This window comes from Scylla paramamosain, chromosome 11 (genome assembly GCF_035594125.1).
Source record: "Scylla paramamosain isolate STU-SP2022 chromosome 11, ASM3559412v1, whole genome shotgun sequence".
Taxonomy (NCBI): domain Eukaryota; kingdom Metazoa; phylum Arthropoda; class Malacostraca; order Decapoda; family Portunidae; genus Scylla; species Scylla paramamosain.
Genome location: NC_087161.1, coordinates 5543785 through 5554937, shown reverse-complemented (window position 1 = coordinate 5554937; position 11153 = coordinate 5543785). Strand labels below are relative to the sequence as shown.

The 11153-nt window shown below is 41.8% G+C and overlaps 1 long non-coding RNA gene across 1 annotated transcript in view; it reads left to right on the top strand.

Moving 5' to 3' along the window:
• LOC135104876 (uncharacterized) overlaps positions 1–7704 on the top strand; it is a 106402-nt gene extending 98698 nt beyond the window's left edge. Inside the window, exon 3 of the long non-coding RNA XR_010270577.1 lies at positions 7328–7704. This is a non-coding gene — a long non-coding RNA (uncharacterized LOC135104876). The remainder of the gene's footprint in view (positions 1–7327) is intronic.
• The last annotated feature ends 3449 nt before the right edge of the window (positions 7705–11153 follow it).

The window sequence follows — 11153 nt, the reverse complement described above, 5'->3', positions numbered from 1 at the left end:
AAGCGCAAAAACATCCTTTAAAATCCATACAACTTTAACTATATAGAGCCTTTTGAATGCAGTGGAGGTGCTGCGCAGAAGTGTTTCAGAATGTGGTCCTTGGGCGTGATGTGTGGCAGGACTCGGGACAGCCAGACCAGCGTGACGAGGAGTCTCCGCCTTCGCTAGCCTGCACTTGTTACTTCATTTAAGACAGTGTAGCGTGGGGGAGCATCAAGACACCTGGGAAAATAAACCGATCAACTAAATCATTCCTCTCCTGCTGTTTATTTATTCACTTACTTATTCATTTATCATTTTTTAGGAGAGAATAGCGTTATGAGTTATCCTTTCTTCTTCTTCTTCTTCTTCTTCTTCTTCTTCTTCTTCTTCTTCTTCTTCTTCTTCTTTTTCTTCTTCTTCTTCTTCTTCTTCTTCTTCTTCTTCTCTTTCCCTGTACCTTGCCCAAACTTCTCTTCATATAACTAAAAAATAAATAAGTAAATAAATAATCACCAATACTCCCACAAGGAACAACAGAACGCACGTCGCTGTTTGTTCTTCCTTTGTGTTCCTCTGTGACGGCGCCAGCAGGGTTCGTGACGCCTGGACGCACTAATCACCCGCACCTCCTTGACCCTTGACCCCGTGGAGGGGAGGCGGCGGCGTGGAGTGGTGGAGGTGTACATAACCTTTAAGAGATAAGATAACCTTACAGACAGGGATGTTAAATGAAGATAGATTTACCAGTATTTGCACGAGTATTTGCCTTGTACAGGTCCTGCCACGTGGGTTTGGGGAATGACAGGTGGAAATAGGTACAGGTATATTTTCTACAGGGACTGCCACGTGTAGGCTTAATGTTCTCTTGCGCCATTCCTTATTTACCGGGGTTCTGATGTTGAACGAGTGAGTGATGCCACGGTGGTCGTCTGCGTGTCTGTACCTGGTCTGAATCAGCACTGGGTTTTGGAAACTTTTCTCTTATCTTATGCTCTTAAGGTCGTGTCTCAAATAGTGGATGAAGCTGCAGGGATGGGAGGAGGGGAGGCTGATACTGGCACCCTCCTGCACCAACCAGCAGAACCCAGCTTGGCTCCGTATTCAGGAACACTTTGCTCTCTCACCACGAGTATTTTCAAAGGCCACAAAGATGATTAACCGCGTTTACAAAAGTGCTTCTCCTGTTGATAATGTAGAAATCTTGTTAACCTGTAAAAATATCCTCAGCAACCGGTCACACTTCAACTGTATAGAGCTTTTTGAATGTAGTGGAGGTGCGGCGCAGAGGCGTTTCAGAGTATGGTGCTCGGTGTGGCCGCGTTGCAATACGTAACGCTGATGTTTCCCGTCACCCCAATTGTCACACGACTGTCTGAGTGTGGCGGTGACTGTCCATGGCCACACTTGTTACGGAACGTCGTTGGCGGGTGGCTGGCGACACACACACACACACACACACACACACACACACACACACACACACACACACACACACGCACGCACAGCTAGTTAGTTAGTGTATTGACAAATTTCCAAAGAATACATATTTTATAGTACGCAGTATACTTACCTTTAGGATTAATGTTAAGTTTTTCCCCACCCCCTATGTACATTTTCAGTTTGTTAACTGCCTAAATAATAAACCGTTTATTATTATTATTATTATTACACACACACACACACACACACACACACACACACACACACACACACACACACACACACACACACACACACACAGACATACACACACACATACACAGTCTTCCCTAGCGTGTTTTTTTTTTTACTTTCTTAAATTTTAATATATTAGTTACTGCCGCGTGTGTCCTTGTAGAATTGTAAGTGTTATTGTGAGCTATTTACTGGTATCAAACTGTCCTACTTATTGTGTTTGCATTGAGTAACACTGTATCTTGTCTGCACACACAACGGGGACATTCAACGTACATAACTCACTAACTATTTATGTTTATGGAAGTAACGATGGAAGAAATAGGTGTAAAGACAAGACAAATATGTATGCTAAATAACATGTTCTGTGTTACGAAAGTTAAAGTGAACTAGTATATTAAGTTCTGATGCTATGAAAGTTAAGTAAATGAGAGATGTAATGAAACTGAGAATGAGAGTGGTGAAGATGTAAGGTGTGGCTACACTGTGGTAGTGAGGCTCGTGATTACTGGGAGAAGCGTCACGCGTGGACGCAGCAGTAAAGCGAGATGAGGAGGGACGGTGACATGTGGGAGGGGTGAACTATCGCTGACCTAAGGGTAAGACGTGCAGGCGTGAGGCGCCGAGGGCCAGCAGGGACAAAGCCCGGAGGGACAGATCCCTTTGTACCTCCACCACGTTCCTGTGTGACTACTTCAGGAAAGATCAGACCACTACAATATACAATAAGCAGGTGTTGCTTGGTGACAGGCCTCCTAAAGACACCAAACACGTGAGTTCCACATCTGTATTACGAGGGGTCGACTGCCCTAATTGTCATACTGCGTGATTAGTGATGCGTTAGGTTGATACAGTACTCAGTGGTTAGCAGTGCTATGCACGTCTTGTGTTTATTTTGTATGTCTTCTGGTTTGACCGAATGCAATAAACGATTCGCGTCACCGTGCGGGTCTAAAATCCTTTAGCTGCCTTCGGGGAGCTACAATTTATGTCCATTCATGTGTTCATCTTTCATTTCTCACCTGTTGTCAGTAACGGCTCATGCTGTGTTCAACCGGACCAAGTACAGATATGCGAACAGACTAGGGCGGCGTGAAAACTCAGTCGTACAGCATTATAGCGTAAGAACATCAGAAGATAAAGGAAGCCACAAGAAACCATCATTGCGACACGTGGCAGTCCCTGTAATAAGCATACCTGTCTATTCCCACCTGTCATCCCTATCCATGAATTTGTCTGGTCTGTTAAAGCTCGCCACATAAAATTATTAGTCTGGTTCTTGTGCGTTTTTTTTTTTTTTTTTTTTTCATATTGACAAAGCAGTGTTCTTGTTACTTTATCATTTGAAAACTTGAGCTTTCACTTGAAAAATTAAACTATCACTCGGAATACTTGAATTATCACTTGAAAAATCTTAAATTATCGCTTGAAAAACTTAAAGTATCACTTAAAAAAAAAAAAAACTATCATTTGTTAAACTTAAAATATCACTTGAAAACTTGAAAACTAAATAAAAAAAAAATAAAACTACAAACTCTTACTTAAAAAAAATTATATATATATATATATATATATATATATATATATATATATATATATATATATATATATATATATATATATATATATATATATATATATATATATATATATATATATATATATATATACACACACACACACACACACACACACACACACACACACACACACACACACACACACACACACACACACACACACACACACACACACACTATCACCTGAAAACCCTGAACCATCCCTTTTTGAACCATGAAAACAACCTTGGAAAACCACACCACTGTCCATTAGAGCTTCTTAAACCTACTCAAGACAAGACCCCGAATGTTTTGAGAATGCGCTCTGCAAATACCACTTGTCAAGGTCTGCTCCAGTGTCGCCAGTGCTCAGTGTTAGCGTCTGACATCACCCCGTATTTAGAAATGCTTTGCCCTCTCACCTCGACGATTTTCAAAAGCCACACAAGTGATTAGCCGGGTTGTCAAGACTGTTTCTCCTTTTAATAATGTAGAAATTTTGTCAATCTGTCGCTAGTACCGTAAAAAAAAAAAACACCCTTAAAAGCACGCGTAACTTCAACTATATAGAGTCTTTTGAAATAATGGAGGTGCGGCACAGGAATGTTTCAGAATTATGGTCTGAAATTGAAGGTGGTGATGCGTGAAAATTAGCAACGCAGTGAAATTTAGTGACGCGTTTAACATTTCCCAGTCTCCATACACTTGTCCTATAAACCATCCCGTGTCTCCAGTGTTTTTTTTTTTTTTTTTTTTTTTTTTTTTTTTTTTTTTTTTTTTTGCATGACGTAAAATCAAAGGTGGCGATGCGTGAATATTAGCAACGCAGGTGAGTTCAGTGGTGCGTATGGCATTTTCACTCCTCCATTCACGCCCCCTCGTCGCGCACGCCACCTCATTACAGCCTTGTCATGCCACGGTGCTCTCTTGGCGTGTCTGTCCTTGTCTTAACTGATCACTGTCAAGGTCCAAGGTATTAATCGCTTCCCTTTAGTAATCAGCTGACTTTTTTTTTTTTTCATCCTTTTTTCTTTCCTTTTTTTTTCATTGTACTACGTAATTTAAATGTTACCTGTATTTCTTTTCTGTTTTTATGGTTTTCATATATCCTTTTCTCACTGTTTCTAGGTCTCTCTCTCTCTCTCTCTCTCTCTCTCTCTCTCTCTCTCTCTCTCTCTCTCTCTCTCTCTCTCTCTCTCTCTCTCTCTCATCACTTTTTCCTGCTCTGTTTATTTGTTATCATGTGTGTGTGTATTTGTTCTCTACTCTTTGTTTTGTTTACCTTTGTTCTGTTATCTCTGTGTTTGTGTGAGAGCAATTATGAGCAAGCAAACAGCACAGATCCGTGAAGCAGTAGGAAGAGGAGGAGGAGGAGGAGAAGAAGAAGAAGGAAGAAGCGGAGACGAGTACAAAAAAAAAGTGATAATGAACTAAAAAATGAAGGAGGAAGAGGAGGAATATGGAAGGGAGAGATAGAGAGACGAGGAGTTAAGAAAGGAATGGAGGATGAATGGAAGAAAAATTGAGAATGCGGAGAAGAGGGAGTGGAGAAGGAAGGGTGGAGGAGGAGAAGGAGTAATGGAAGGTCGTGGAATATGATGATGATGAAAGGGGAGGTGGAGCAGAGTGAGTGGATGGGTGGGTGGAAAATCCGTGTGGGTGGGTAGGAAATGGAGGCGGTGGAGGGAGGGAGAGGGAAGGAATGTGGAGTTGTTGTGAAGGGGAAAGGGGGAGGGAGAAAGGGGGGAATTTAAATGGATTAGGAAGATGAGGGGTGTGGGTGGATGAGGAGGGGGAGCAGGAGGTTGTGGTGGTGGGGAATGGAGTACATGTAGGGGGGAAAGGGGAAAGGGGAGCTACGTGGGTTATTTAAAGGAAGTGAGGTAGATAAGAGGAGGGAGGGGAAGAGGAGGAGGAGGAGGAGGAGGAGGAGGAGGTTTGTTATAGAAATTTCCCTCCCTAATGTTGATCTTAGTGAAATTAAGCAAGTCAGTTTATTTTTTTATTTGCCAGATGTTTCCTCCTCCTCCTCATCCTCCTCCTCCTCCTCCATTTCACCAGAAGGGAGGGTAGAGTGTTTCATTCTTCCTCACTTTTTTAACCTACTTCCTCCATCTTCTCTCCACCTCCCTTCGTAGTATTTCCTCCTCCCCTCCCCTTCCCTCCCTTCCCTTCTCTTCATTCACACTAACACCACCTCAAGTCTTGGTTGGGGGAGGAAAGCAGAGTCTTCTTCTTTTTCTTCTTCTTCTCCTTCTTCTTCTTCGTCTTCGTCTTCTTCTTCTTCTTCTTTTTCTTTTGGTCCTAATCCTCTCTTCGTAGTAGTAGTTGTAGTAGTAGTTGTAGTAGTAGTAGTAGTAGTAGTAGTAGCAGTAAATTTGTTGTTGTTATCGTTGTTGTTACTGTTGTTACTGTTTTTATTGTTGGCCAGATGAAATACAGTTGTAAAGACGTAGAAGCAGAGAGAATGAGAGAGAGAGAGAGAGAGAGAGAGAGAGAGAGAGAGAGAGAGAGAGAGAGAGAGAGAGAGAGAGAGAGAGAGAAACATCACAACTACTATAAAACCAGACTTCTAGAGGGTCAAACACATCCTGCACGACATCCTCCTCCTCCTCCTCCTCCTCCTCCTCCTCCTCCTCCTCCTCCTCCTCCTCCTCATCCTCCTCCTCCTCATCCTTATCTTTATCATCATTTTAAAATACGACAGGGGAATGCGTCAATTTGTTTATCATATCCAGACAGCTGTGGCAACACACACACACACACACACACACACACACACACACACACACACACACACACACACACACACACACACACACACACACACACACACACACACACACACACACGTACACACTTTATCTTACGTGCAGGTTTTTAGCATGTGTGTGTGTGTGTGTGTGTGTGTGTGTGTGTGTGTGTGTGTGTGTGTGTGTGTATGTAAACACAAGGCTGTCCTATGTGTTCTGCAGACGCTTTGTTAGGCTCTCTCTCTCTCTCTCTCTCTCTCTCTCTCTCTCTCTCTCTCTCTCTCTCTCTCTCTCTCTCTCTCTCTCTCTCTCTTTCTCTTTCTCTCTCGTTGGTTCAAATTGTTCGTTTCCTGAATTATCCCCTCTCTCTCTCTCTCTCTCTCTCTCTCTCTCTCTCTCTCTCTCTCTCTCTCTCTCTCTCTCTCATTGACCGGTAAAATTCATAAGAATCAAAGAATAAACACAAGAAGGAGGAAAAATGATAATGACCTTTTAGCATCCTCCTCCTCTTCCTCATTCTCTCCTTCCCTCTCCCTTTCCCTCTCCCTCTCCCTCTCCCTCTCCCTCTCTTCCCTCCAGTGCCTCCTTCTGTCTGTCTCTCTCCCTGTCTCCCTCATTCGCTCCATTAAGCTGTCACTCGAGATAAACAACAACAAGCCACAGAGAGAGAGAGAGAGAGAGAGAGAGAGAGAGAGAGAGAGAGAGAGAGAGAGAGAGAGAGAGAGATTATGCATGACCGACAGTTTGTTGTTAAGCTTGTTCATGTAGGTGTAGATAAATAGATAGATAGATAGACAGACAGACGCGTAAATAGGTGAATAAATAGGTAGATAGATAGGTAGATAGATAGATAGATAGATAGACGCGTGAATAGATACTTACCACACTTAGTCAAGGTGGCGAGGTAGCACACACAAGGCTACTCATGCAGACTGTGTAGTAGTGGTGCAGAAGTCACCCTTGCATGACACTCAGGAGAGGAGAGGCTTTGTGACGCAACAGAAGAGGAGGGGAAGGAAAATAAAGACAATAAATAAAGGTTTGTAAAGGTTCCAGTGTTTATTATGTGGATTACAGTGATGCTATTACTACTATTACTACTACTACTACTACTACTACTACTACTACTACTACTTTTACACACTCTTATTACACCTTTTATATCATTCACACCATTCTCTTCTCTACTGTAGTCTCTCTCTCTCTCTCTCTCTCTCTCTCTCTCTCTCTCTCTCTCTCTCTCTCTCTCTCTCTCTCTCTCTCTCGCTCTAGTATCGCTATTGTAGAGAGTATTTATCTTTGTATTGTAAAATCAGACATAATCCTCTTTGTAATCTTTGTTTAAAATCTTCCTTTCAGTTCCTTGTGGCGGCGTGTTGCAACCTCCAGCGCATCTGAAGTTGACCGCCCGTGACCGCCCGCCGACCTTGCTCAGCCCATGCAGTGTGTGTGGGCGTGGGCGTGTGTGTGTGTATGTTGGTGGGTGGAGGGACTGGCCGCCTCACTCCCTCTGCCCTCCACGCTGGCTTTTCTTTTATTGTTGTAAAGTTTGTGTGTTGTGTGTTTGCCTTCGTTATAAGAGATGTAATTAGTGTGAACTTCTTCGTGTTTTATTTTTTTTTTCTCTTTCTTGCTCTTTTTTATTGATTTATTCATTATGGGAAGTAAAGTGTATGTTTGTGTGTTTGTTTGTTTTTTTATGGGGTTGGCAATTACTGTCGTCTTTTTTCCGTTTTTTTTTTCTCTCCTTTTTTTTATTCTTTCTTTTTTATGTATTTATTTATTTATTTTATTTATTTATTTTTTATTTTTTGGGGGTTACTTTGTGGTTTGTCCTTGGGTTTTCTTCCTTATGCATGAAAAAAAAAAATATTGTAGAATTGTGCATGTCTGACTGTGAAGGAATATGATGTGTGTGTGTGTGTGTGTGTGTGTGTGTGTGTGTGTGTGTGTGTGTGTGTGTGTGTGTGTGTGTGTGTGTGTGTGTGTGTGTGTGTTTGCTATACGTAAGTGTAAATGATACGTATGATAATTTATCTACTACTTGTTATCATTACTTTATTTTTATTTGTATGCCCTACTTCTTCCTTCTGACTCTCTCTCTCTCTCTCTCTCTCTCTCTCTCTCTCTCTCTCTCTCTCTCTCTCTCTCTCTCTCTCTCTCTCTCTCTCTCTCTCTCTCTCTCTCTCTCGCCACTTAAATTCATTCTTACATTACTTTCTGGTTCGTTGTGTGTCTTTAGGTAACACTTTTTTTTTCTCTCTCACCACTCAACTTTATATCACTCTTACTTACTTCCACTCCCCTTACCCTGCACGCCCCTCGCAGCCCAACACGTGACGCCCTTAGTGGTGGTGGAGGGCAGGAAAAAGTGAGGAGGGAAGGAGGGGAGAGGAGGGGGAGAGAAGGTGGAGGGAAAGACACTTAATACTTATAAACGCTAAGTGTTGACATGGGATCCTCCGTGCGACCTTAGGCACACACACACACACACACACGCACACACACACACACACACACACACACACACACACACACACACACACACACACACACACACACACACACACACACACACAAGTAAGTGGTTATGAATTACAATTTCACGTTAAGTACATTTTAAGTAATTTTAAGTGATCTTAGGGAATTGCATGATTACATATGGAATTATAATAGAAGGAAAAATATAAATGGAAAATACACACACACACACACACACACACACACACACACACACACACACACACACACAGAGAGAGAGAGAGAGAGAGAGAGAGAGAGAGAGAGAGAGAGAGAGATCTGCAGCCCATTACCACTATCACCACCCTCTCACAAGTACTGCTGCATCACGAGAGTACAGAGTGATGAGCGCCGAACGCGACTAATGAACGCTGGGAGTGTCTTCTTCACCAGACCGCCCCCCCTCCCCTCCGCTCATCCGCAGCCGACAGGGGCGCCGGGGTGGGGATGTGGCGGTATGGACTCATCTGCTGGCCGCTTGTTTGGGGCGACTCTACATAAATCTAAACCGGACCAGAGTAAATAAGATGATTTTGGGTGATGTTTAAACGAATACGAGTAAAGAACCGGACTTGAGGTGACTTTAAACAGGACCCGAGTGAATGAGAGGACTAGGAATGATATTGAACCGGACCCGAGTGAACTAGAAAACTCTGGGTGACTTTTAAACTGGATACAAGTGATTTAGATGACTTTGGGTAATATTAAACCGGATCGGAATGAATAAGAGGACGTTGAATGCATTAAACCGGATCCGAGTGAATAAGAGGACGTTGAATGCATTAAACCGGATCCGAGTGAATAAGAGGACGTTAAATGCATTAAACCGGATCCGAGTGAATAAGAGGACGTTGAATGCATTAAAACGGATTCGAGTGAACAAGAAGACCCTGATTGATTGAAAAACGAACCCGGTTGAATGAAAGAATTTTGGATCACTGTAAACCGGATCCGAGCGAATAAGAGAACTTCGGATGATACTGAACAGGATTCGAGTTAGTGAGAGGAATTTTGATCACTGTAAAGCGGACCGAAGTGAATAAGGGATCCTCGGATGATACTGAACCACACTAATGAATAAATAAGTAAATAAGACAAACCGGACCCGAGCTAATGAGGGGATTCTGGATGATACTGAAAAGGATCCGAGTTAGTGAGAGAAATCTGGATTACTCTAAACTGGACAGCGTGTGTAAAAGGACTAGGGACGATATTCTACCGAACTCAAGAGAATAAGATGATTTCGGATGTTATTAAACCGGATTTGAGTAGATGAGAGGACTATATTAAACATGACCTAAGTGAACGGCAAGACTTCGGAAGATATGCTACTGGGATATTGAACTGGATGCGAGATATAATTAAACCGGACTCGGACCTCAAATGTCACCCGGTGCCCCTCTTTGAATAACTAGACAAATTGGTAACATACTGATAAAAATAATTAGTGTTAAAACTTGATGCTCATGAGTGGGTGTAAAATAACATGATGCAAAAAATGTGGGTAAGACAACAGACATTTAACTAACTACCTAAATAACTAACTAACTAACTAACTAACTAACACCTATTTAATATAAGATTAGCGTACACATAGCATGGTTGTTGTTTGATGATAATCCGAAGCAGAAACTGTAGTCCGAACGTTTGTATTTTGCCGGCGAGTAATGATGCGTGAGATGAGTCAAGTGTCAAGTCTGCCGCGGGTATATGTGTACGAGCACAACAGCTGCGGCAGGACTGTTAGGGTGATCTTTGTTGATTATCTTCCTTATGCTGTCGTTCTTATATGGTCACCAATATGTGGTATTGTTTGGTATAACAGTTATAATATTACTAATGCTCGATACGTTAGAAGCTCGTAATTTAACATCATGGCTAGACTGAACAGTTGATCCCATGCACGCGTGTGTGAGTAGTGAGTACTGGACCTGGTTAAGTCGGGTTCTGGGTATGTTTAGGACAAGAATATAACGCTATGACAACAATTTGAGTTCGTGAATGATAAATTTAATGAGCGTAGGACTCAGTAAAGTGAAGGTGTACTGTGGGTAGTAGACTACTGTTTGATTACCAAAAAGAGGAGAGATGTTCCTATTTCTTCACCACATTGGTAAAAAAAATTCTTCCGATGATTTGTGGATCATAGATCTCCCTTTTGTCATTAAAAAAAATATTTGCTTTGTCATAAATATATTTATTTCCTTTATCACAAAGAGTGATTAGATTTTATCTGTTTCTCTTGGTATTCTAGAATTTCAAACTAATTGTTGACTGTTATTTTGTTCTTGCAATCATGTGATCTATCCGATATGAGAAATACCTATCAGATATGAGAAATATTCGGCCGGATATCGAATACAGAATAGGAATTAAAGTTATATTTGGCGCTGGTCAGACATCATCTACACTACCCTGTGCAGTTCTGGTCCCCATATTACAGAAAGGATATAGGTCTATTAGAATAAGTATAAAGGGAAATGACTAAAAGGATACTGGAAATGAGTATTCCTTAAGAAACGAAACTGAAGCTATTAAATTCCTTAGAGAGACATAGAGGGAACCTGATAAAAGTCTCTAAGTGATATAGCGGTTATAACAAGGAGGACATAGGCAAAATTCTCAGGATCAGTAATCAGGATAGAACAAGAATGGATTCAAGTTT